Here is a 27,860-nt window from a genome sequence, read left to right on the forward strand (position 1 = left end):
GCACTCTCCCCTCCTGTGGTTTCCAGCACCTGGTCAGTGGCAGACTTCAGGCTCTCAAATTTCAATGGCGCCCTGTGTGACACTAAAATTTGGCACACACTCCTTCATGCTGCATTCAACAGCATTGTTGTGACACCCCCTGCAGCGCACCACCCAGTACCCCTGCACCACCCTGAAACCACCTTTGACCTGGTATTCAGAAGCATTGCTGCCTCTAACTGTGGAGGGAGGGCACACCTTCCTCTAGCTACACTAGTTTCCTTTCTGCTCCTGAATCCAGATGTTACCTTCAAAGCTCTCTGTGGGGTTGAAGCGGTCCCTTATCTCTCTCTGCTCATATATTCTGATTGGTCCAAGGTTGATATCTTTACTCCTCACAACCACTGCCCTCATTCATCCAAAGGATGCATCCTGCAAAAGAGAAGAGTTTACTCTATTTCCAGCAGAGGCTTGTGCCCATCGGAATGGGTTAAGCTGGAAGGCAGGGACCCCAAAAGTAGGTGGAGCCAGAGCCAATGGTGACTCCCTGATGAGTTTTCCAAGGGGAAACATTGAGACTAAGCCAGAGGAAGCTGGCAAGGAAGCTGACAAGCAGTGTCACACCCTGAGATGTTTGTAAGCAAGAAGGCAAGAAGGAGGGAGCTGGCTGAGGACAGGCTAAAGTTGGTATGGCAGTGCCCCATTTGCCATAATAGACTAACCTCCACTGCTTTTCTCCCTTGTTGCCCTGCAAGCCATAGCTCAGTGCAGAGCAACTGCTTTGCATGTAGAAGGTCTTATGTTTCTGCATGTGTTCTATCAAAGATCAGAATATCAGTGAATGGATAACCACCCAAAATGTGCCTTGGGATCCTCTGCAATTCAAATGGATTCCACAGCAGAAACAAATGGAATCCTCAAAATGTCTGCCTAAAATAGACGTGCCCTCCAGATGTTTTGGACTACAAATGCCAAGAGCATGGAGATCCTGGCTGCAGCTGATTGGTGTTGTGTATACCCAAAACAGCTGCAAGGCAGAAGGTTGGCCAGCCTGGTATGAAATACATAAATGGGCATTGACTTTCTAAAACGCGAGGAGATGCAGCATGTTACCAAATGGGAAATCCAAATGATCAAAGGGATGGCACAACTCCCCTATGAGCAAAGGTTGCTGTTTTGGGGGCTTTTTACTTTAGGCAAAGGGTGAGTAAGGGTGAGTAATGCCGGAGGGGTATACAATTGTGGGTAGTATATGGCACAAGTGGATAGATAAAACTTTCCCTCTCTCTACCATAATACTCAGGACGCAGGTGGCGCTGTGGGTTAAACCACAGAGCCTAGGGCTTGCCGATCAGAAGGTTGGCGGTTTGAATCCCCGCGACGGGGTGAGCTCCCATTGTTCAGTCCCAGCTCCTGCCAACCTAGCAGTTCAAAAGCACATCAAAATGCAAGTAGATAAATAGGTACTGTTACAGCGGGAAGGTAAATGGCGTTTCCGTGTGCTACTCTGGTTTGCCAGAAGCCAATAATGCAAGATGAGTGCCACAACCCCAGAGTTGGTCATGACTGGACCTAATGGTCAGGGGTCCCTTTACCTTTTTACCATCCTATATAATAAAGTGCAAGTGTCTCTGCGTCCAGATTCCCTGTGTCCCGTTTTCCACGCTAATGCGCATGTGCCCCAGGGACACAGGGATTGGACGAAGAGACTGCACGTGCGCACTCTCCCCCCCTGCCTCCTCCAACCGCCACTCCCGGCCGGACACCGCCTCACTGCAGGGCACGTCAGGGAAGCGAGGTTGGAGGCCGGCGGAGGCCTCCTCCTCACAACCCTCCCTGGCCCGTGAGAGGAGCGGTGGGAGGCCGCGAAGCAGCGGCGGCGAGGTAGGCGTTTGTGTCCCGCGTCCTTCCTGTCGGCGGCTGGGGGAGAGGAACGCTTTCTCCTCCTCCGTTCCTGTCCCCCCGCCGCCGACAACAAGGACAGGTCCCAGGGTTCGGAGAAGCGCTGCTTTCTCCTCCTCCGTTCCTGTCCCCCTGCTGCCGACAGCAAGGACAGGTCCTAGGGTTCGGAGAAGCGCTGCGCAAGCGCTTCTCTGAACCCCGGGATGTCTCCTTCCTGTCGGCGGCTGGGGGAGAGGAATGGAGGAGGAGAAAGCAGTGCTTTCTCCTCTTCCGTTCCTGCCCCCCTGCCGCCGACAGCAAGGACAGGTCCCAGGGTTCAGAGAAGCGCTGCGCAAGCGCTTCTCCGAACCCCGGGATGTCTCCTTCCTGTCAGCGGCTGGGGGAAAGGAACGGAGGAGGAGAAAGCAGTGCTTTCTCCTCCTCCGTTCCTGCCCCCCTGCCGCCGACAGCAAGGACAGGTCCCAGGGTTCGGAGAAGCGCTGCGCAAGCGCTTCTCCGAATCCCAGGATTCTAGCGCCCATTATTGAACGGGCTGAAATACACTAGTAATACAATAATACCTCTGTGAACATCTGTCTCGTCTAGCATCCACTCCGGTGAACGCCCGCGGCAAACCCAGAAGTTCCGGAACAGGTTACTTCCAGATTTGCAGCTCGTGCATGCGCAGAAGCGCTAAATCATGCTTTGTGCATGTGCAGAAGCACAAACTGCTCCGCACATGTGCACAGACATGGCACTTTGCCCTGTGTCGTTTTTGGCTAGTGGCTGGGGCCCAGTCGCAAAACAAGGTACAACTGTCCTAGAATTCAGCTCCATCAAATGAAGTCAAATGTTGGAAGTTTCAGGATTGATAAAAGAAAGTGATTCATCACGCAGTGTGTAGTGTATGGAGTTTTTTTTCCTACAGGAAGCAGTGATGGTCACTTGGGTGGGCTTGAATTCTACAAATTCATGGGTGATAAAGCTCTCAGTGGCTACTAACCCTGAGGGCAATGTTCTGCTGCTACTGTAGGAGGCAGTATTCCTCAGGAAAGCAGCTGGGAATCACAAGTGGAGCAAGTGTGTTTGAGTTCAGGTCCTGCTTTCAGGATTCCCATCTGCTTAGCCCCACTGAGAACACGATGCTGGTTTAGATGGGCCACTGACCTGATTCAGCAGGGCAATTCTTATGAGCCCCTAGAAATTAAAGGGCGCAAGAAACACCTGCACACATAGATATAATTATATTGAAGATAGGTATGGGGGAGGGGGAGAAACTAAATTCTGTTCATATTTAACGACAGCCCTACCTAATTCTCACTTTCTGAAACAATAAGCAAACTGAAACACAACCACTGTTTGAGATTTGCACTTCCATGAATTTTGCAATGCAATTCTCTAGCCAAGTAATGCTCACGAGAATGCATACACTGGGACAGAGGTTTCCAACCTTCTTGAGTCCACGGCTCCCTTGACCAACTATGGCACCCCTGTGGGGCTCAGGAGCCCAGTTATGTCACCCCTTGCCTGCAGAGCTGGCAGCCTCTCACCCTTTAGCCTCTCACCCTCCTTTGTGGCGTCTTCCCTCAGCCTCTTCTCCTCCCCCTTCTACTAGAGTCCTCTGCGCAGCCACAGCTGCTGCCCCTACTCTCAGAGCTACTGCCCTACCACCAAGAGACCCGCCTCCTCACACTGCCCCACAGGGGCCTGGGAAGTACCTCCTGCCCTGCCCCAGAGCCACCATTCGCCCGGGGAGCTTGTAGCCAGGGCTGCTGCAACAAACATCTGTGCAAGCCTTTGGGAGGCAGAGACGCGAGAGGGCATCAGAGGAGGGAGGGAAGGAAAGAGGGACAGAGGCCAGTGTTGCCACAGCACCCCTGACCATCATTTAAGGCACCCCAGGGTGCCAAGGCACACTAGTTGAAAACTACTGCACTGGGGTAAAGTGTGCATAAAATGCATATATTAGTGAGAGTAACGTATAAAATGCATTGTATTAGGAAGCATTGCTTGTAAACATGTCATACCTCGGTTTAAGTACGCCTCAGTTTGAGTATTTTCAGTTTAAGTACTCCGCGTACCCGTCTGGAACGGATTAATACACTTTCCATTACTTTCAATGGGAAAGTTCGCTTCAGGTTAAGTACGCTTCAGGTTGAGTACTCCACGGACCCGTCTGGAACAGATTAATCCACTTTCCATTACTTTCAATGGGAAAGTTCGCTTCAGGTTAAGTACGCTTCAGGTTAAGTACATACTTCCAGAACCAACTGTGTTTGTAAACCGAGGTACCACTGTATTTGTCAAAACTGCATACAAAAATGTGTATACCCATGTTTCTCCTAAAATAAGACACGTCTTATATTTTTCCCCCTCAAAAACCCCCACGGTGGCTTATTTTCGGGGGGGTGTCTTATTTTATTTTTTTAATTACCTGTAAGTTGCTGCTGCTGCTGAAGCGCCGACAAAGAGTCCAGCAGCGCACGCCGAGTGAAGCCCCGAGCCAGCGGGACCCGCTGAAGCGCTGACAAAGCGCCCAGCATCGCCGCGCAGAGCGCCCCGAGCCACAGCAGCAGGAGAGGGATTCAAAGTGCTACAGAGCACTGCTGGGTCCCGCTGGCTCGGGGCGCTCCGCATGGCGCTGCTGGGCACTTTGTCGGCGCTTCAGCGGGGCCCGCAGCACACACCGCTTTGAATCCCCCTCCTCCTCCTGTGGCTCGGGGCGCTCCGCATGGCGCTGCTAGGCGCTTTGTCGGCGCTTCAGCGGGGCCCGCAGCACACACCGCATGGAGCCCCGAGCCAGCTCCACTGCAAGAGCATGATGTGGGAGGGGAGCCTCAGTTGCTGCAGAGCTCCGTACTGGGCTGGCCAAGTGACCTGGAAGGTGCTGGGAAGTTGGCAGCCCCGCAGACACAGCACAAGCCCCCTGACCGCGTGCGTCTAGCTGTCAGGGAGCTTCCCACCGAGAAAGAAGAGCGCGATTCAAAGGTTCTACCGGCGTCCGGGAGGGAGCGATGGAGAGCGCGAAACGGAGATCGGGCACGGGGCTCGCCAAGGAACCCAGGCGGGGGAGCCAGCCCGGCAGTCCGATCTCCGTTTCGCGCTCTCCGTCGCTCCCTCCCGGGCGCCGGGAAGTTGGCAGCCCCACAGACACAGCACAAGCCCCCTGACCGCGTGTGTCTAGCTGTCAGGGAGCTTCCCACCGAGAAAGAAGAGCGCAATTTAAAGGTTCTGCCGGCGCCCGGGAGGGAGCAACGGAGAGCGCGAAACGGAGATCGGGCGTGGGGCTCGCCAAGGAACCCAGGCGGGGGAGCCAGCCCGGCAGTCCGGCAGCTGCGCTGCGGCCGCAGGAAGCGAAGTCCAGCGAGGGAGCGCCGCTGGCCCCAGAGCAGCGCGACGTTGCTGGGTCCCGCTGGCTCGGGGCTCCACGCGGCGCGCGCTGCTGGATGTTTTGGTGGGGCTGCAGCAGTTCCGGGCCCCAACCCGACAGGCCTCTTCCTCTTCCTTGGCGCCCCCCGGAACTGCACTACGGCTTATTTTCAGGGGATGTCTTATATTTTTTCAAGGCATGAAAACCCTGCCATGGCTTATTTTATAGGCGTGTCTTATTTTAGGAGAAACACGGTATTATATTCATACTAAAATGCTGATGACTTTACATGAAGACATATTTCTTTAAGAGTAGACTGATGTAGAAATGTGGAAAACGGAACTTAAGCTTGGAAAAACGAGAAATTGAGAGAAAACAGAATCAACAGATTCACCCTCCTGAAATGATGGAGATATTATTTCCCCTACCCACCCTGCCAATATTTCTAGCTTGGTAAAGAAAACTACAAATGAGTGTGTTAAGAAAAAACTTGCAACGTCATATCTTAACTTTTTATGACTGCTTGATGCAGACATTCTGCCAACAGATGCTGCATTATTAACATTTGATTAAAAATCTCTTCAGGTCTTAAAGCAGCCTGTTCGAAAAGAGAACATCTTGACAAGGCTGGTGGTTTATGATTGACAATTAATAATATTCTCTGTGTCACAACACACCATGTGTGACTTCATTGAGAGTGGCATAACACAACACACTTCAAATTCGGGACCCCAAAATAAGAAAGAGGGAGGGGAATCCAATTGGGACAACCCTGCTTCCCAACAAATGATATGATGAAGGCATTTCCTTGCCATAGGAGGATTTATGTCAGTGAACGGGTGGTGAAGAAGAGGGTGCTCTTGAAAGATTTCACGAAGGAGCTTTGTAGAATTCTGTGTTGTTCTTAAATGTTTGGACATTTTTCTATCAAAAACTCCAAACTTCGCTTTAGCTATAGATAAAGGAGTGAAAGGGCTGTAGCTCAGTGGTAAAGCACACAAATCTGCTCACCAAAGGTCCCAGGATCATGGAAGAAGGGTCAAGGCTCAGTGGTAGAGCACTTGCTTTGCATGCAGAAGGTCCCAGGTTCAGCCTTACATTCTAAAACACGATGCTGAGTGTATGAGGGGTTGAACTCAGTAACCCTGGGATTACCCACTAAGTACTTAGCCAGAGGTGTGAACGTCTGGTGAGAGGTTTATTATGGGCCATTGATTTCTTGTCAAAAGATATCTCACACCCATTAATTGTCATATGACATGTTCAAAGAAGAAGGGGAAAAACAAGAAATGCTAACAGGCTTTGATGACCCACCAAGTTAACGAGAGTGACAAAGAAGAACAGGTGTTAGACATTGGAGCCTTAGTAGAACCCCTGTCTTTATCTCTCCCCAAACAACTTCTAAGCAAACTACACCTTGAGAAGTACTGGAAGCAGTGCTTTTTACCAGGTGGTAGTCAATGGTACACAGTACCAGCACCTTTTTCTTTTCCCCCAAAGTTTGAGATGGTCCAACATTCCACCCCGTCCCACAGGCATGGCTTGCTGGGCCCTGAGTCAGGACCTGGAGAGGGCAGGAAACCAGAGGCTGAGCTGCTGCCTCTTCCTTGCCCTGAGTTGATGTGGATGGAGGCCCCCAAGAGGAGCCACTGAAAGGGGCGGGAGGAGCCTCTCTCCCCAGCCTGGAGCACACCCAGAGGCCTCCAACCTCCAGCGCAGCTCCTGACCTCTCCATCCTCTTGGCGGCAGGGTGGAAGGAGAGGAAAGCCCCAGGAGCTCCAAGAGGGGCCCCTAATATGTCCCCTGTTGGGCTGGTGGCAGTAAGGCAAGAGGAGCCAGGCAATGCGGGAGAGGCAGTGGTGGTGGAGTTAGTGGAAGCAGAGCCCAGTTCTGCCCCTCCCCAGCCCGATCCTCACCTGCCCACTTCTCCTGGCCCAGCCTCACTGATGCACAGCAGCCCTGGTGCTGGGGTTCAAGGTGGCCGGGTGGTCAGGTAGCCTCCCTCCCCCTCCCTCCCTCTGTCCTCTTCTTCTTTCTTCCACCTTCTTTCTCCTCCTCCATGCCACCTCCCCTCCTCCCTCCTCTCTGGAAATGCCCCAGGCAGTGTCATGGTGGGTAAAGGTAAAGGTAAAGGGACCCCTGACCATTAGGTCCAGTCGTGACAGACTCTGGGGTTGTGGTGCTCATCTCACATTGTTGGCTGAGGGAGCAGGCATACAGCTTCCAGGTCATGTGGTCAGCATGACAAAGCCACTTCTGGCAAACCAGAGCAGCGCACAGAAACGCCGTTTACCTTCTCGCTGTAACGGTACCTATTTATCTACTTGCACTGTGGTGAGTACTGGCACCTTTTCTAAAAAAAGGAAAGTGGGGGGGGGGGAGCACTGGCTGGAAATAATATTGACTTGTATAGCAGCTGTTTTCATGTTTTTTATTCCACGCAAATGCCACTATACCTTTTAAAGCCTTTTGCATTGCTCCTGCCTTGCTTTCTGTCTGTACGTGTCTGTATGGAACTGCCTCCCCTCATCTAGGGCAAATGCCAAAACAGATGTCCTTTGGCTAATGAAACCATATATTGCCTTTTAAACTGTATGTGTGGAGTGCTAGGTGGACACAGTATTACCCCAATGGACTGACTCAGTATAAGGCTTTGTTCAAATGGAGGCCCCTGCCCATGAAGCATGCAATCTAAATTTTGAAATATGGGAGGTGAGACACATGCAGAAGGTCCCAGGTTCTATCCCAAACATCTCCCATTAGACCTGGGGAAATCTGCCCCTTCTGAAACCCTGGAGAGCCACTGCCAGTCAGTGTAGGCAATACTGAGCTAGATGGATCTAGATGGGCCTATGGTCTGAGCTAGAAGGACCATGTCCTTCAAAGGTTGAAAATCATGGACACGTTTAGCCTGGGGGATAGATTGTTAAGAAGTGATTATTCCAATATTTGGAAGACCTGATACATAGGTGATGGACCAAATTTGTTTTCTGCTGTGCCAGAGAGGAGGACTGGAACCAATGGTACCCAAATCACAAGAAAGTGGGTGTGCACTAAATATTAGGGAGAGTTTCCCAATAGTAGAAATTGTTTGACAGTGGCAGTGACATGAGCCAGGCTGGATCCGGCCAAAGACCCATCTCGTCCAGCATCCTGATCTCACAGGGCTCAACCAGTGCACGAGCAAGACCTGATCAAAGCAGCCCCCTAGCCATAATAGCTATGCTCTGCCTCCACAGTCAGAAGCAGTAATGCTTCTGAATACCCATTGCTGGAAACTGCAGGAGGAGAGGGTGCTCTGGGGCCTGGGGCTTGCTGCTTGCAGGTTTCCCATGGGCATCTGCTTGGCCAGGGAGTTCCATAGATTACCTATGCGCTGTGTGAAGAGGTCATTTTCTTTCGTCTGCCCTGAATCCTCCAGCATCCAGCTTCATTGCATGTCCATGATTTCAAGTGTTATGAGAGAGGAAGATCTTTCCCCTCTCCACTTTCTCTGTGCAATGCATAATTTTATAAACTTCTGTAATGTTGCCTCTTACGCTCCTTTTCCTCTAAAATAAAAATTCCCAACGTTGCAGCAGCCTTTCTTCATTAGGGAGTCGCTCCATCCCCTTGATCATTCCGGTTGCCCTTTTCTCAACCTTTTCCGACTCCCTTTGAGCTGAGGCAACACCCTGGTTTGTGTGGGGCGTTTATTGAATGCATAGAAGGGAGTGTAAGAAGAGAGTTTATTGGAAATCTCATCCTGGTCACAAACCAGGATAAAGTCGAAGTGCCGGGTCAGAGGGAAATATTCCAGGATAGCAAAAGGGGCGCATTTTATTTTAGTGGGTTTTTAATAATAATAATAATAATAATAATAATAATAATAATAATAATAATAATAATACAAACATACAAAGGTTTCTCTGGGCACCCCTAAGTATATATTCAATTATGTTTTGAAATCTGGCTTTGACATGACTTTATAATGTCGGCTTGTTTGCTCTGTATTTAAGCAGAGACAGTAAAGGAAAGGTTGTGACATCAAATTACTCATTTGGCTCCCAGGTTCCCTCGGGGTCTTTGTGCCATGTGGTGGTTTAAACATATTTCAAAATGTGGGGCTAAATGTCATGCTTTCATCGATGGAAGACCTGCCAAATGCATCGCGGCTTTCCTGGAAATACCAACTAACCCACCTTGGAACGTGTTTCCGCTGAGCCTTGCTGTGATCCTTCCTTTGAGCCAGGGTCACTCAGAGACAAATGGAAAAATCACGGTGCTTAGAAATAAACAAACAACCACCAGATTAAGAAGGATAGAGCTGGGTTCAAATGACTGATGGGTGAGTAATTTCTGCATTCTGCATTCAAATCATTATCTGTTAACAATTTACTGATGGGAGTCAGTATTGTAGTTGCAACAAATAATATAAAAGAAAACCTAAGACACAATTTATTAATTAAATTTGATGAGCACAAATTAGCCATGACTTAGGGTCAACATAAATGAGGCAACGGAGGTCTGTGATCAGATCTCTCTCACCTCTTTAATTTGTTGGGAACAAAAGAAGTATGGGGTGGTGATTCTGGGAAGGAGAAGCAGAGCTCCTGGTGACAAGGTGAATGGTGCTATCTCAAATTTTTGAGAAAGGTTTTGTATGCAGAACTCATTTAGCTGGATCATTGTTGGGTCATTCTCACAGCATCTGACCCAGCAAAGGCTAAATATATAGGAAGCCTGCTTCTTACCCCCATATGAGCTAGCACATCTGCATTTAATTGTGGAGCTGAATAAAGCAACATGGCAAGAGGGAACTGTATAAGACTTTAGTCACATTTATCTGGATTGTACAATCTAGGTACATTTCTGCCCTCCAGGGAGAGTTGGCAAAATGTGTTGTTGTGTATCTTAATTGGGTTTTCAATAGCACCTGGCCTTGAAATCAGGACTTAGCATGGGAGCTTTCTAAATTTGCAAATCATAGCACAGAGACAGATACAAATAAAGTGTTATGCTAGTGGTGGCAAGCACAAGTCCAGCTGGCACAATGGGGCTTCCACACCCTCTCCCCCTCCCACTTCTGCAGTTGCAAAAAGTCTCAGAACAGTGTGAAAGGGAGACTGATTCACAAGGCAAACAGAAATCTCTCTAGCATTTCTTTTAAGTCCACTCATAATTTTTGAAAGGAACATAGGGAGGGGTCATCGCAGAGCACAGTAGTAAAATGCATGCTCTGGACTAGGAAGACCTAGACTTAATCTCTGGCATCTCCAGGAGGAAAATTTTAAGTGACAGGAAAGACCTCCTCCACCTGACACCATAGAGAGCTTCAACCAGTCAGAGTAGACAATCTTGCAGTAGATGGACAAATTGACTGGTAGTTTCCTATATTCCATATTTGTGGAAGCACAAGTCTACAGGAAAATTTGATCCACTCAATTTTCTTGGCAAAATAATGGCTTGTTGAAAAACAAAACAAAGCTAAACACATATCCTGGGATTTTAGTGTTTGTACATATTTCAGAAAGGAGATTTCCCCCGCCTTGAGCTATTCTGCTTAAGTATCCGGTTGCCTGTAGTGACTTTCCAGCAATCAGGAAGAATTATGTAGAACATCAGCAGATCATTCATCCATGTCAAGAAAACCTCTGAGCACTCTGCATGGTTTGGTTTGATTGGCATTTTCTGAACCTATTGGCCCACTTAAATTTGCAACAGTGATCTCACTACTTACCTCACAAGACTAGTGCTGTTGTATTCTGCTCAGGCTATGAGTCCACAGAAATTCAGCCTGGAACAGAGGTGATTGGATTCAGGAATCAAATAGCAAAGAGCAAGCAAGAGACAACAGGCTTTTGGGGACCCTGGAGAGCTCCTATGGATGATAGTTGTTGCTGCAACAAAGATTAAGGTGATTTTAACTAAGTTTTACTCAGAGTAGACTCAGTGAAATTAATGAACATGACTAACTTAGGTTCATTCATTTCAGTAGGTCTAATATGGGGGGGGGATTAACTGAATGCCACTCTTGGAGTCAAAATAAGATCTTAAGAGTAGTCGGTTTCATGTTCTGGCATAGTAGCTCCAACCCAACAGGACTTGACAAAGGATACACCCCTAACCTGAAGCCATACACTTCAGCATCCTTTGATAGTCTTCATCTGTGTTTTCCATCTTCTCAGCTGGGGACACGAGAAGCCTTCAGTGGTTGGTCAGTTTCCAGAAGAGAGGCCAGTGGTGGCTGGTGCCCATTGAGATTTGTGGGGTAGAATGCAAGGATCAGAACCAAGAAACTCATTTTCTCCCCATCCTCTGTTGGAAGTGCTGGGATGCAACTCAGCTTGTACAAGGCCAGTGTACTAGACCCGTGGTTCTCAAAGGGTGTGGTGTGCCACATGGATGTGTCAGGAGAAAATGGTGAGGGTTGCAGGAAGATTCAAAGACAATCAGTATTATATGAACATATAATAAAGTAGTTGTGTTTTATGCTCTAAATAAAGCACTGCTAGGAGTGGTTTCTTTTTGTTTTCCAATGCATTTCTTATCAATAATATTTTTTGGTGTGGTGCGATAAATTTTTCATTCTGGAAGTGTGGCCCAGAGGAAAAAGTTTGAGAACCACTGCACTAGCGACTGATGGAAGGACTAGACAGAGAGAGGAAACTCCACTTTTCCTAGACTGTATTTTAACCTGTGTTGACCTTCCCTTGGGTGGGAGACTGATTTTGTTGCTGATCTCAATCCCTTTATTTCTTCTCCATTCTCTCCTAGGCTCTTTGTATCTCTTCTTTACTTAGATAGAACTAAGCATTTAACAAGTGTGTATTTCCTTTAAAAACTTAGCTTTATTAGTTTTCTCAGGAGTCAACTGCATGGATCCTTTCAGACAATTTGAAACCCATGAAGGGCTTATATGAACATGTACTTGATTCTAAGCTTGTTTAGCCAGAGAAATATACTGTGTTGGTGGTTCTTCTCTGATTTATTCTGAAGTTTAAATTAAAAATTATATACTGAGTCAAAGACCTTATCACTACAGCACTACTAATTTTATTCACTAAACTGGGGCTGCCAAACTTTTTGGACCAGTGGGCATGGGTGAAATTTTGAGAAACTACTGTGGGCGCCCATCACAAAATGGCTGTCATGAGGGCATAGAATCACACAAAAGTTTGGCAGCCATGCCCAAAAGAGCAGAAAAAGAGACAGGGCCACAAAATGGTGCAGCCATGTCCTACACCTTCATCAATGAGAAAAAGTCACCCATACCAGCCACCATTGCTCTTTCTCACAGAGAAAAGCTCTTTGCACCTCTTCTTTCTTCAGAACTGATGGACAGGTGTCCGTTCCTGACACTTAGTGAAACATGGGCATGTTTAAGAAAGTATGTTCCATGTAGGAGAGGCTGAGCCAGTGCAAACAGGAGCTGAGCCAGAGAGGCAAACAGGCTCTTGTGCATTGTGGATTTTTGAGTGAATGTCTACTGAGACCTTTGTAGGTGCCACTGGAGGTACCAGCAAGCACACTAGCACCCAGAAGCATGACACTGGTGATCTCTGTGTAAGTAACATTTCATATCAATAGTCACAAGCAAGAATCCAACTATTTCAGCATGCTGTAAATTACCAACCAGGTATCAGCCAGGCTGCTAGGAGTCATCTAAGCAAACCCAGAGAAGCCTTTGAGGACATCACATTACATCTGCTGTTATTGTAAAACCCTCTCAAGTGCTCATTGTGACTTCCTGATTTTTTTCCTTTGGTTCGGTGTCCTCCACTGAAAGTCAAACTTGTGGTCACTGAGGTTTCTTCCTCCCAGTGCTTGGAATATTAACTGCTACTTTTCAAACTAATTGGCTTTGAAGTCGTTACCGCAGGAAGAAGGGGGGGGGATCACAGCAGCCCCTTTGCTAGAGACGGATGCCGCGGCTGATGGCATTGAGAAGAGCTTTCCCCCCACTGCCTTAAAAAAAAGGGAAAAGAAAAGAAGTATGACTTTAATTTCATCTGTTAATTCTGGCCGCCACGACTTGGCGTGGCCGGGTTTGCTGAGGCGCGAATGATTGATGATCTGTGATGCGCCACTGCCGCTATTGACGGGGCATCTCTGGTAATGGGAGAACCAAGTCCCGTCCCCCTCCCCTCCCCAAGCCAGCCCTAGAGAAAGCTAGTGAGCTAATGAAAGCAAGAGGCAGGGAGGACAAGACAAACTTTTTGATGGACACTTTTGTTGCATTCCTGTGGGTTTCCTCAGGGGACAGGGCCCTAGTGTCAGGAGATGCAAGCCTTTCCCCCAAATGCTTACCGAGGAGAGCAGGATTGTGCAATGGTGCTTTTCCACCCTCTCTTCCTACTGCATCCCCCTGAGATTGGTTCTACGTGGATCAGGGAACCCCCAGAAGAGTATGCAGAGGGAGTAAGCTGAAATGCCTGTGCAGACAGAATGTTCACCATAGCATGACATTGAACCCCACTGTCCTCAGCTCATGCCCCTAGTTGAACAACTTGATCCAAGGTAGGCTGATGGTTGGGTTCTAGAGCTTGCGGATGGGCAAGTCAATAGCAATATACTGCCCTGAACACCCTCAGCCTAATCTGATCTTGGAAGCTAAGCGGGTTAGTACTGAAGAAGTGTGAATCTGAAGAAGTGTGCATGCACACAAAAGCTCATACCTATGAGAAACTTAGTTGGTCTCTAAGGTGCTACTGGAAAGATTTTTTAATTTTGTTTTGACTGTGTCAGACCAACATGGCTACCTACCTGTAATGGGTTAGTACTTGGATGGGAGACTTCTGGGAATTACAGGGGCTACAGACTACGAGGAAGGGCTGGAGATTAGTGATCTTTCAATTCAGAATTCATGATCTTTCAATTCAGAATGCCCAAGATTCAATCCCCTGGATTTCCAGGTTGGGCTAGGAGACATCCATGCATGAAATACTAGAGAGTCACTTCCAGTCAGCATATTGGCAATACTAAGCTCAATGGACCTATGATCTGATTCACCATAAGTGACACACTCCCACGAGCGCCCTCAAGTCTCTTTCCAAACACTCACCTAGGAGAGCAGGGTTGAAGATGTAGTGCAGTCCAAACAAATCAAGGCAAAGCACAGGGATGCCAACTAAGTCCTAAATATGATCCAGCAGCCCAAGAGCAATATCACAAGGAGTTCAGACAAAATACACCACAGCAAAAGTGGAACTAGAATGAAGAGACAGAGACTTGCATTGTTTCCAACCACTGGGAAATTCAAGAGGGACACTTTATATACTCTGACTTCCTAGACCATATACTTAGTTAGGGTGCAAGAACATATGAAGAGCCTGTTGGATCAGGCCAATGGTCCATCTAGTCCAGCCTCCTGTTTTTACAGTGGCTAACTAGATGCCTGTGGAAAACCAGCAAGCACGACCTGAGCACAAGAGCAACTGGTATTCACTACAGCCTCCAACCAGGAGGTAGAGCATAATCATCCTGGCTAGCAGCCATTAATGGATAGAGTTAGTCCATAGCCTAAGTGTACTTGATTGAGAAGCTTCCACCTGCCACATGGAGAAGCTTCCAACTGCCACATGAGGCAGCCCAGTGAACATAATGGCTGGGCAACCATTTGAATTCCGACCTCCCTTGTGCTATTCTTTTTAGCCACTTCACCACACAGTCCCTTCTTGTGTGCAAGAAGCTATTGCCGCCTCCATCTCATTTTGCAATTTCCACAGAGGGCTAAACTTAGGATGTTTTCATCCACCCATTCCCATGCTGCATCTTCTCCTGGTGGGTGTCTCATCTGCATGAATATTTAATGCCGAAAGCATTGTAACATGTCTTTGGGAGAGCAGGAGCACAAAGACAAATCCATCTGTGACATAACTTGCTTGAATGCCGAATTTAACTACTGAGGGGATATGACTGTGCCTATCACTCCTGGAAGTGGAAAAGATGCTCAAGTAGAAAGACACATGGAGAGGGAATATCCAGAACTCAGGGGTGTCGAGCCTGCTTGAATGGAATACTGTATGGGTCCCCATCTATAAGCCTCTCCAAGCTCCATTAGTTTCTAAAGACTTAAATGACTTAGGTCCCCAAAGGCTGTCTCCATCCCTTGCATCTTTCTTGGTGTAAAGATATGCAGAGGGGCTGATCACTCTTGGTAGTTCTGCCACCCTCAGAGCTGCTGGCAATGTTGTCCTGGGAGATAGTTTTCTCTGTGGTGTCTGAGAGTAAGTTGGATACTGAGCTGACACAACAGTTGCCAAGAAGAAGGAGATTCCTGTGCCAGCATGAACATGCCTCACAGGTCCAGCACACAACAGGCATGCCTGTTTGCTTGTCCGGAGCAGAAATGTCTGTTGTTGGCTGTGCTAAGACTTGTGCCCACCACAGTCATCAAAAGGAAGAGGCAGGGGGCTGTAGCTTGGTGGTCTGTTGTCTCAGCTTACTCTTATCTATGTGATTCACCTGTCATGTCTTATCTATGTACCTCTCAGATTTATGCATTTAAGAATTTGGCAAAAAAAAGAAAAGAAACCCAAGCTTGAGTTATTCATTCATCACCAAGAGCCAGAACGTGATGGGTACATATCAGTCTGAAAAGGACTTCCTGATGTTAGAAAGAATAAAGCCACCATTGTAGGGAACATGGCAAGACAGATGCAATTGGAAACAGCCCCCCCCCCAGAAGCATAACCCATTGCAGAATATTTTCACAAAATATGGTGCCTTGTCATTGGCAGAGGTATATTGGGTCGGCCTCCAGCCATGTTTGTCCAAATGATGGGCAACCTTCTGCTAATTGCCTGTGACTAAATATGCCAATTAGCTGCAGCCATCCAGCTGTTGAGTTCACCCAAGGTGCCAGTCAAATTTTTGACCCCTGGACGTTTCGGACAAGGGCACAATATATGACTCAGCAGGGAATGAAATAATGGGTGGCAGGTGACAATAATTAGTCTGTAGTTTTGCTCCCCCATGAACCCCAACACTTGAAATCCTGTCAATCCACTGTGTGCAGAGCACCATTTGCAAACAGAATTTTTGGGACAATTGCTGACTGATTATTGGTTCTTAGTTATTTGAGAGGAGTGGGGCTCACCTGAGAAAGTCACAGGTCCAATTTATGTGGTTGCTGTTGATAACGGACACACCGAGCACAGCAACCATGGCTAGAAGCCATTGATAATCTTCTCTTCCATGCATCATTCTCCATTCAATGTAGCAAGGGATGAATTATTATAAACAGAAGAATAGCCTGATGGTTCGGGCCAATGGCCCATCTAGTCTAGCATCTTGTTTTCACAGTGGCCAACTAGATGCTGCAGTGGGAAGCCCAAAAGCAGGACTTGAGCGCAAGAGCCCTTTCCCCTCTTGTGGTTCCCAGCAACTGGCATTCAGAAGCATCACTGCCTCTGGCCATGGGGCTGAGCATAGCCATTGTGGCTAGCAGTCATTGAGAGCCTTTCTTCCCCATGAACTTGTCTAATCCTTTTTAAAAAGCCATCCTTGTTGGAGGCTATCACTGCCTCTTGTGGGAGTGAGTTCCATAGTTTAATTATGCACTGCATGAAGGAATACATTCTTTTATCTGTCCTGAATCTCACAACATTCTGCTTCACTGGGTGTTCATTAATTCTAGCGTTATGAGAGAGGGAGAAAAACTTTTCTCTATCCACTTTCCCTATGCCATGCATAACTTTTTAAACTTCTACCATGTCACCTTTTACTTGTCTTTTCCATAAAATAAAATTCCTTAACACCACTATCTTTCCTCATGGGGGAGTCTCTCCACCCCTTGATCATTTCAGTTGCCAACAAGGTGTTGCTCTATCCAGATGGGCTGGTGTGCTGTTCCAGAAAAGCTGTACTTTGTAAATGTGGCCAGTCCCAAGTTCCTTAAGTAGCAGAAGTCATCCCACAGAAGGGGACCCTCCAGGAGGTGTGGTCGGTGCTCCGTTAAAGATTAAAGCCCAGCCGTCAGCTTTAATGCATGAGAGTCCTTTGTGATTCCCTGGTGATGTCCCATTCATCCCTTCGTATTTGAAAAATGCATTTAAATGTCAGAACTAAAGTACCCAAACAATGGTTCCTTAGCACAAGAAACTGTTAATGCACCGCTTAGCCAAATGCCTTTCTGAAAGACATATGGGATCAGCTCTATCCATAAAACATACCGCAAGTAATACACCGAGTCCCCCGAGGAAATAACTGCAGCAGTACTGGCATTTCCTGACCTGCTTTTATGCATTTGAGAGCCTCCTGTGTAGGCGACACCCACTGCAAAAGTTGCACAAAGCAACTCAAAAGGCTTCACCCCATCATTTGCTTTTGCTTTTGCGCAGGGTGTTGCAGGGTTCTAATGATGCAAAAACAGAACAACCACCTGTAAGGATATAAAGAGGTTTGTAACCCTTTCTTAGCACTTGTAGGGGGAAAATGATATGGGATAAGAGAGTGAGATAAACAAAGTTTCAAGAACTACAAGTGGGACCTGTGTTGTGGAATGCTCCTGTTCAGGATGCTGGCCAGTGATGACCTTTTCCATGTTCCTCTACTCCATTTCATTCTACTTCATTCCTTTCTATTACACGGATGGTCACCAACTTGGATAGCTTTAAAGGAGGTTTGCACAAATTCAAGGAAGATAAGGCTCTCAGTGGTTTCTAGCCACAATGGTTGTTCTCTGCCTCCTTGGTCAGGGCAGTAATGCCTCTGAATACCAGTTGATGGAAACCACTGACATCTCACTTGGGCTACTGCAGTGCAGTCTATCTGGGGCTGCCCCTGAAAAACCACCCAGAAACTTAAGTTGCTGTAGTTGCTACTGCTAAAATCATGACAGGGGGGAAGTGCTGGGATTGTGCAATTCCCTTTCTTGGAATAGCTACAATGGCTGCCAGTTCATTTCTGAATGCAATTCAATGTGCTAAGCTGCCTTTCAGGGATTTCTTTTGGGGGGGGGCAAGTGGGATATAAATGTTTGTCTAAACAAATGTCTAATGCTCTGAGAAGTAGATTCAAATATCTTGGTTGTACCCTGGAACTCTCTGCCGCTTGGAGATGCACAAAACACCCCCCTCCCCTACAAGACCTTCGTATTCTGTTGCCGCTTGACTAGAATGTCCCTGCTGTACTTAGATACAGTGCCAAGCTGGATGTGACAGTCCCATCTCAAGGCTTTTGTCTCTCTCCAAATGGAGCTGCTCAGATCAATGAGCTCGTTAATTTACTCTGGAGGCTGCTAATGAGAGCAAAAGCGAGTGAGAGAGGGGAAACTTTGCAAAATGCAAATTACCTTCGAACCCAGAGACCCGAGTAATGGAAATTTAAATGGAAGGCAAGAATGGAAAGATGGACCTGGAGGAACCAGAAAGAGGATTGCTCTTGTAGTGAGGAGCTACTGTTTCCAGATCTTGCCTGCTCTGCTCTGCTGGTATCTTCTTACCTTGCTGCTTCTTCTTCTTCTTCTTCTTCTTCTTCTTCTTCTTCTTCTTCTTCTTCTTCTTCTTCTTCTTCTTCTTCTTCTTCTTCTTCTTCTTCTTCTTCCACCACCACCACCACCACCATTATCATAAGAATGTAAGAAGAGCCTGGCTGAGGGATCAGGCTAGTGCCCCATGTAGTGAAGCATCGTGTTCTGACAGTGGCCAACCAGATGCCACAGTAGGAAACCCCCAAGCAGGATGTGGCTGCAACAGCACTCTCCCTTCCAGTGGTTCCAGCAACTGGTATGGAGAGGCATACTGCCTCCAGGAGTGGAGGCAGATAGAATGAAGCCATCAGGCCTGGTAGCCTTTACTTCAATGAATTTGTCCAATCCTCTTTTAATGCCATTCATGTTGTGGCTATCACTGCTTCTGGTAGGAATGAATTCCATAGTTTAACTATGTGCTGCGTAAAGAAGTAATTTTTTTTAAATCTGTCATGGAACTTCCAACATTCAGCTTCTTTGAATGTCTGTGAGTTCGTGTTACGAGAGAGGGCGATTCCCACCCACCCTTTATCTACTTTCTTCATGTCAGGCATAATTCTATACACCTCTATCATGTCACCTCTTACCTTTTATCTCAACTAAATAGCACCGAATGTTGTAGCCTTTCCTTACAGGGGAGTCACTCCACACCCTCGATCGTTTTGCTTTCTCTTTCCTGAAGGTGAGGTTCAAGTATAACCTGGCACCTTCTGGCAAGAGTGGCAAACCTGCGGCCCTCCAGATATTGTTGGACTATGACTCCCATTATCCCTGACTATTGGGTGTGATGACTGGGGCTTCAGAGTCCAACAACATCCAAGGGCCACGTTGATGACAGTGGGTTAGCATGCAACTGACCTGACACCATCATGGACACAAATGGCAAGGAATGCACCGTTTTAAAAATCCCCTGTAGGTGTCATTACAGAAAGGGTATGTTTTGAGGAGGGATTGGGGGTGGGGGCAGAAAGATGGGGAGGAAGGCACCTTGTTCGAATCATGGAACCGTAGAATTGTAGAGCTGGAAGGGACCCTGAGGGTCATCTAGCGCAACCCCCTGCAATGTAGGAATGTGGGAATCTCAGCATGACAGATGGAGCTTTGAATTCTGTTGGGCGGCATTGCAAGATGGGGTTAATGCCTCCCCCAGAGCTGGCATTCATGTTGGAAGCAAGGGTTTTCCCCAGGTTTGGATGAACCCCTTTCAGCTTCACCCAGGCTGGATCGCAGCCTGCCTGCCTATTTGCACAATTGCAGACTGAGCCGCCTAAAGAAGGTAGATTTCCAGAGGGCATTGGGTAATTCCCCCCCACCCTGAAAAGGGGAAAAGGGGGCGATAGGCCAGATAAGTTTGGGAACCTCTCCTGTAGATGAAACGGGTTGCTAATGCCAGATTTCACCAGCCAATGCCATATGTATATGGAAATGTGTCTAACCTGACTTACATCTTCATCAAAGATGAAAGGAAATTGATTCTTCTTAAGGAAGATCAGTTAGGTCTCCATGATGGCCTGGAACTTTCCTGGAATAATAATTTCCCCGCCCTCCCCACAACATGATGGTGGTGGAATTTCAATTAGGCAGAATTGTAAAATGGTTTCCCCACCCCCTTCCATGGGAAGTTATATACATTGCATATTCAAGCACTATAAAATATGTGTAACAGGCAGGTACTTTCTAAATTGCGTCTGACAGTACGACATAGTGACTGGAATATTTATGCAAAGGTGTCCAGGTAATGAGACAAAGCAGAAGGAGAGGAATAATGGGGGAACAAGTGAGGATATAGGGCCAGGCTGGTGTTGTGAGCAGCAGAAGAGCACATAGCTTAGTGGCAGAGCAACTGCTTTGCATGTGGAAGATCCCATGTCCAGTACCCAGCATGTCTAGGTAGGTAGTGCTTGAAACACTAGGGAGCCATTACCAATCAGTAGACAATCCCAAACTAGATGGACCACTATGGTCTGATTCGGTATAATGCAACTTCCTATATTCCTACCTAAATCTAGTTCAGGAGGGAGTGTTCTCCAACACATTTTCTTTGAGCTCATTGGCTGAATGTGTGGTGCGGCAGACAGAACTCCCTGTTCTACTGCACCATGCAAGGGCACTAAGCTTCAACTGTTAGACCTGGTCATTCCTGAGGCTTCATTTAACCTGTTAATTACAGGAGCTGCTTTTGTATACTGCAATTTTCATCTGCAAGAACACTAAGCTAGGTCTTGACCTCAACCCATGACATTTATGATTCAGGTTCCAAAGTGTCTGCCACAAACCACATTGCATGTGCAAGAAACTCAACACATCCATCTTTTGAGGACATTAGCCGCATTAGTACATGTGAAAAGGATCTAGGCGACTTAATAAACCACAAGCTTAATGTAAGTTAACAGTGTAATGCTGAAGAAGAAGAAAAAGGAAAAAAGAAGAAGCTAATGCTATTCCAGGCTGCATGAACAAAAGTATGGTGACCTGATCAAGGAAAATAGGTAATAGTACCACTTTATTCTGCCTTGGTCAGACCACATCTGGAGAACTGTGTCCAGTTCTTGGCACCACAATATAAGAAGGATATTGACAAGCTGGAACATGTGCAGTGGAGAGCAGCCAAGATGCCCAAGGGTCTGGAAATCAAGCCGTTGAGGGAGTTGGGTATGTTTAGCCTGGTAAAGAGGAGACTGAGAGGAGATACGATCACCACAGAGGATGGAGCAAGCTTGTTTTCTCCTGCTCCAGACTCAAACCGTTGGATTCAAGTTACAAGAAAGGAGATTCCAACTAAACATCTGGAAGAACTTTATGACAGTAAGAGTTGTTTGACAGTAGAATGGATTTCCTCGGGAGGTGGTGGACCCTGGAGGTTTTTAAGCAGAGGGTGGATGGCCACCCACCATGGATGCTTTAGTTGACACTCTGCATTGCAGGGGGTTGGAGTAGATGACCATTAGTGTCCCTTCTAACTCTATATGGTTATATGTCATTTTTTTTCCACCACCACCACTTCTAGGGAATGGGCTACTCTGTCAATTTCAGTTTCTCTCAGTTTTTCCCTTTTGTAATCCTTTCCATGTTTCCACATCAGTTTCTAATGCAAATTTCTCCTAATGTTCATGTTTTCATTTCCCCTAGTGTCCCCATTTTTGCAAACAATTCTCCCTAATGTTTAATATGCTGCCAGTGTAGTCTCATAGTTAGAATGTCAGACTAAGACCTGGGAGACCAGGGTTCTAGTCCCATGAAGCTCACTGGGTGACCTTGGGCCATTCATAGCTTCTCAGCTTAGCCTACCACACAGGGTTCTTGCAAGTATTAAATGGTGAGAGGTGGGCAAGAACACTACCCACTACCTTGGGTTATTTGGAGGAAAGGTGGAATATAAGTGTAAAAATAATAAATAAATAAATAAATTTTGTATAATACTTTCATTGATATTTACATTTCAATCTATTGCTACGCTTGTAGCTGCATTTCCAGTTGGAGAAACAGAGAACTCATTTGTATGAAGGGCTTTTTCTCAGCAGGAGCTCTCCAGAATTGAGTTCCAGGACCTCTTAGGTGTGCACTGTTGCCCTTTTAAGAGAATGAGGGAGGTGTTCATGGTGAGTTCCGGCACCTCTTTTCCTAGAAAAAATAACACTGTTCATAGGTAATGGTAAACCATTGTTACTACAATAGGAATGAACCTAGCCTGCTACTGAGACTGCACTCTTCCCTTCGCCTGTTTCCTCAATGTAGTTGGGAGTAGTAGCTCAGAAATGTTAGCTTCCGTTTTAGAGTAACTGCTAGTTGTGATGGCATCTGAATCCTGAGTTGGTCTTAACTCTGGTTGGAAGAAGCCAGCTTCAAAGTATTATAAAGCTGGCTTGTCTCAAGTAAGTATAGTTAAGGTTGATCACAGTTTCGAGTATGGATGTAATGCTAAATTGTGCTTAACTGAAACTAGAAGTTAGAGCTTCCCATGTCCATTGCTGCCACGCCAGACCAGGAAAGTGAAAGAGGAGAGCGCACAAGACTTAGACTTGCCCATGTTCCAATGAATGAACCATTGTTTCTTGTTACATCTGAACTAGGGCCAGAAAAGAGCGTCTCCAACAAATCTTAATACACATGCTTAAGAATCCATGTATTCTGTCATTTGCATAAAAATGGTAGCCACACTAAGATTTCACCTGGAATTCTTTCTCCCCATACAGCAACTCATGGGACGCTTTGGCTCTCGTGTTATGCCATAATAATGAGTGCAGAGATGTGGGAGACTCGTATATTATTATGGAGGAAACAGATCTATGGAGTTGTTGCCTCATCACCCTCAACTGTCACCTGGGCGCAACCATCCTATCAGATGGTCTCAGTGAAAGAAATGGGATGCAGGGCTCACTCCATCAACCTTGCTCTAAAACTGGCTCCATCACATGCCTCCTACCCCTGAATTATGCCAGCTGATCATTATAAGAACAGCTGTTGATTAATTGGTGCCTGGGTTCCATTTTTTACTCCTCCCACCATGATCCTTTCCCTTTGTGTGTTGTGGTTTCTTTCTCTTTTTAGAATGTAAGACTGCAGACAGAGGCTGCCTTGTTTTAATTGATTGTATGTAAGCCACTCTGGGAGCTTCTTTGGCAGACACTCTAAATAAATATATAAACAGGTTTCATTCAAAGCAGGCCCATTGAAATGAAGGGATCTAAATTAGCCATGCCCATTATCTTCAACGGGTCTACTCTGAGCAGCACATATCATTGGCTACAATCCACTACATGCATCCCAAATGTGGAAACCAACGGTTGTGCCTCTCCCACCCACCACCCATTTTTGTGTCTCTGATTTCCCACCCATTCATTCAGCTGGAGGGCTTTCTCTGTTTCCTCTGGAGGCCCATCATTTGACTGACTAATTTTACTGTAACGTTTTTTGACAATCACAGTTGGTGACTCAGTCTTTTAGGCCTCTTTTAACAATTAAAATATGGTATTGATACAAATAAGGTCTGGCAGCTGCTTCAAAAGGTTTTTAATTGAATGATTATTGTATTAAATAACTGTTTTTAATGGAGCATGAACTTTTCAAATCATGACTGGGGGAGCTATTGAGGGTCTGGTGAGTTTAGCAGGTATTAACAAGCCTTGAAAATTATAAAATCATTATAAGCATTATTATTTGAAACTTTGCCCAGTAGGGTTTGCTGGCAGCCAGATTAGACACCGTCGAGAGCACAAGAACATGGACCGCGGTTTAAGAATTCTATGTACCATTTGGCATCTGTGAAGCACATGGATAATAATCCTAATAGTAATAAGAACTAAAACCATTTGCAATGCAATAGTAAGATCTCCTCATCTTTCTAGATGAATACGATCTAATTTATTAACTGCCTCACAATGGGTTGGACCAGGTTGAGATCACTACACTAGAATCCCACCCCACTGATTTCATGCAGTTCAATGTTGCAAATGACAACATTGTTAAATTCAATGTGACTTAACTCCTAAGCATGAGCACACAGTAGGGGTAGCAAACCCTTTTCCAGGAGGAGAGCCATATTGGCTCCAGGGGCCGCATGTCAAAGAGGGGGTGGTTGAAGCCCAAAAGCAGTGTGTCCAAAGCACAAAATTGGGATGTGGCAGAGCTCAGGCTTTCTCGACCCTGTTAATAATCCCTACTCATTCCCACCTCCTCATCCCTTAAAGGTAAAGGTACCCCTGACCATTAGGTCCAGTCGCGGATGGCTCTGGGGTTGTGGTGCTCATCTCGCTCTATAGGCCAAGGAAGCCGGCGTTTGTTTGGAGACAGCTTCTGGATCATGACTAAGCTGCTTCTGGCAAACCAGAGCACGGAAACGCCGTTTACCTTCCCGCTGTAGCGGTACCTATTTATCTTCTTGCACTTTGACGTGCTTTCGAACTGCTTGGTTGGCAGGAGCTGGGACCGAACAACGGGAGCTTCCCCGGTCATAGGGATTCGAACTGCTGACCTTCCGATCGGCAAGCCCTGGGCTCAGTGATTTAGACCACAGTGCCACCCGTGTCCCTTCCTCATCCCTTATTACTTGTTAAATCCCCCCTTTTTCCTTACTTACTTCCAACCAACCAACCAACCAACCCCCTTAACCCTTTTCAGTTTCCACTGTTTACTCCATTATTACCCTGATCCAGAGTAAAGGGTGTATGAAACTTTCCCTATTTTTCCTGCACCAGCAGCTACCCAGCCCTCAGAAGCATAAGCTTTCACAAGAGAATTTTCCAGTGGCTTAGTTTGCATATTTACAAGTATGTATATTCCCCATTCAAAGTAGCAAGGAGTGAATTATTAAGAACATAAGAAGAACAGGTCAATGGCCTGCCTGGTCCAACATCTTATTCTCACAGTATGCAGCCAGATGATTCAGTAGGAACCTCAAAAGCAGGAACTGAGTGGGTACCCTTGTCTCCTAGGTCATAGTCCAGCACTCTACCCATTATACCACACTAGTTCCTATAAAAATGCTTATATTAAAAGTCTACATGAAAGTGAAGAGAGTGGTGAAAGTAACATTATGCATTTTGTTAGAGAGAGTTGCTTTCAAAAATGCATACATTTGTCAAAATGGTACATCAAAATGGGTTTAATAGGATAACTTTGCAGAAGTTTTTTTTTTAATGCAGATTGCTACAGAAATGGGGACACCATAATTAATGGTTGGAAAAATTAGAAACTGAGAAAGCTGAAATTGACAGATCCTTCCATCCCTAGTAAGTGGAGATCCTGATGGGGTTAGGATTTCCCCCTCATGTGAAAGAGTGACAATTAACCAGGTTCTACTGAGAGCCAACTCACTGAAATCAATTGGTCTACTCTGAGCAGGACTTGTATTGGTTTTTACCTTATGTGCACACTTCAGCTCCAACTTTAATCTGTGGAAAGATAATCCATTCAACTGAGGTATCAATTTTCAAATCTGTCTTGCAGTATTTATTCCTTACACCAACCACCAATTACTCCATTTACAGTGCTAACCTATGCATGTCTAAGTTCAATGCAACTTACAACTGAAGTAAGTGTGCTAAAGGTTTGATCTATCCCCATAAATGTTTTGGGGGGAAATGGAGAGGTGACTTGGAGAAAAAGAGAAAGAGAGAGAGTGGAGAAGAACAGAAATAAGCAGTAAAATATAACTACAGACCCCACATTTCAGGCTGGGGTTAAAGGTGAATCCCAATCTAAATGGATTAGGGATCCCCTTAATGTTCCCTGATGTGCTTCTGTAACTTAAGGGCCTACTCTGTGGCTTCCAATCATCCTTCTTTCTCCCCAAAGAGAAGAAGTATTTCAACAGCATGGATTGTTTTAATGAATTGTCATGTCTTTTTATTTTTATGATGAGAAACAGTAAATTTTATCCAGAGCTGGTTGGGTTTGAGGTTGGGGGAAGGTTGGGGAGGAAGGGAAGAAGGGTGGGCTTTTTGAAAGACTGGAAGTAATAATGGTTTATTGATCTGTTTGTTAAGTTATTGAAGCCTTAATGGAGGTAATAAACCAATGGGCTACAGCGTGGCAGGGTGACAACCCGCACTGGAAGACTAATTAAACAAGAATTTCTCCAAGGACACAACCAGGGGGAGAAAGCTTCTCTATCTGTGCATTTGGAGATCCCATGACACAAAAGTATACATTTTTTTCTTGTTGCAAAAATGTCTACAAGAGTGAAAATCCATTCCAAATGTGGATGGGGGGTGGGGTGGATGGACGGACAGACCAAATGAGGTTAATGTACTTTTCTGAATGTCTGTATGGTATAGTGTCACGTCTGGCCTCTGGAGGCACCACTGGGCTGGTGAAGGACCCTAAGTTCACACCATAAGGCTGTGTGCTTTAAGACCAAAAAGGTATCCCACGGTGGCAAGGTTTTTCTGCAGGGCATAAGAACTCTCTGATACATTACATGTAGTTCTTAGACAGTTCATTTTTTAAAAGGTGCTAGTTCTAGCTCAAACTCAGCATATTAATCCAGAATGTGGCAGCAAGACTGGTGGCTGGGAGTAGCCGCTGGGACCATATCACACGAGGATCTTTACTGGCTCCCAGTAAGTTTCTGAGCACAATTCAAAGTGTTGGTGTTGACCTTTAAAGTCCTAAACAGCCTCAGCCCAGTATACCTGAAGGAGGGTCTCCACCCCCATCGTTATGCCCAGACACTGAGGTCCAGCACCGAGGGCCTTCCCTCACTGCAAGAAGCGAAATTACAGGGAACCAGGCAGAAGGCCTTCTTGGTAGTGGCACCCGCCCTGTGGAACACCCTCCCACCAGATGTCAAGGAGATTCAGAACTACATAACTTTTAGAAGACACCTGAAGGCAGCCCTGTATTGGGAAGATTTTAATGTCTGGTGCTTTATTATGTTTTATATATTCTGTAAACTACCCAGAGTGGCTGGGAAAACCCAGCCAGATGCGCGGGCTATAAATAAAACAACAACAACAACGTTTTGTTTTTAAGGAACTAGCTCCATTTTATGTTCATCCCTTTACAAAAAGAACCAGTTCAGTTCTTGGTCAGTTCAATTCATGTTCTGCCAAATGATCCTGAGCAATTTCCCCCCAGCATTCAGGGTACTGCAAACTGCTTTGATAAAGTACTGTATAAAATAGACTTTAAAAGACGAAGTCAGAATAGAGACACAGCGGAACGTGAATGGTTTAACTGATTTATCCCCAACAATTATGACCTTTGAGCTTAAAGGCCTAAAGAGTAAAATCCCCAAAGCTTACACCTTCTTTACTGGGGGTGGGTGGGATGGCTGCTGATGCAGAGAGAACAGAAAGTTTCAAACATCCTTGAGCTAAATATGTAGGTCTCTAGTAATAATGTTACTTCCATACATTCAGAAACTTCAATTAAGAGCCCCCCGCCCTGGAAGAATAAATAAATAAATGACATTACCTAAAGAGGTTTTGTGAGCCTGCGAGGTGTATTGATTGACTGCATGAGAATGTTAGACTCCTGTAGGAGAGCTGTTTGCAATAATAGTCTTTTAACAACAAAGAAAGTTGCCTAGGAATGCAGCAATTTAGTACTGCAAAGGGAGGGGGGGGAATCAAATGACAAACAAATAATTTCAAGCAAACTAAGAAAAGAAATAGAAGTGACTTTTAATTATATAATCTCTCTCTTTGTTATGAATTTATTTCTGACAGTTTCATA

General features: G+C 46.1%; 1 long non-coding RNA gene across 1 annotated transcript; it reads right to left on the minus strand.

Moving 5' to 3' along the window:
- Positions 1-285: 285 nt before the first annotated feature.
- LOC148686632 (uncharacterized) lies at positions 286-27,653 on the minus strand. Its single transcript, XR_015948794.1, has 5 exons — positions 27,600-27,653; positions 14,274-14,419; positions 10,950-11,109; positions 9,412-9,494; positions 286-411 (listed from the first exon to the last, which is right to left on the minus strand). It is a non-coding gene; the product is annotated as an uncharacterized LOC148686632 (long non-coding RNA).
- Positions 27,654-27,860: the final 207 nt, after the last annotated feature.

Source organism: Zootoca vivipara, chromosome Z2, assembly GCF_965207765.1.
Source record: "Zootoca vivipara chromosome Z2, rZooViv2.hap1.1, whole genome shotgun sequence".
In the NCBI taxonomy this organism is placed as follows: domain Eukaryota; kingdom Metazoa; phylum Chordata; class Lepidosauria; order Squamata; family Lacertidae; genus Zootoca; species Zootoca vivipara.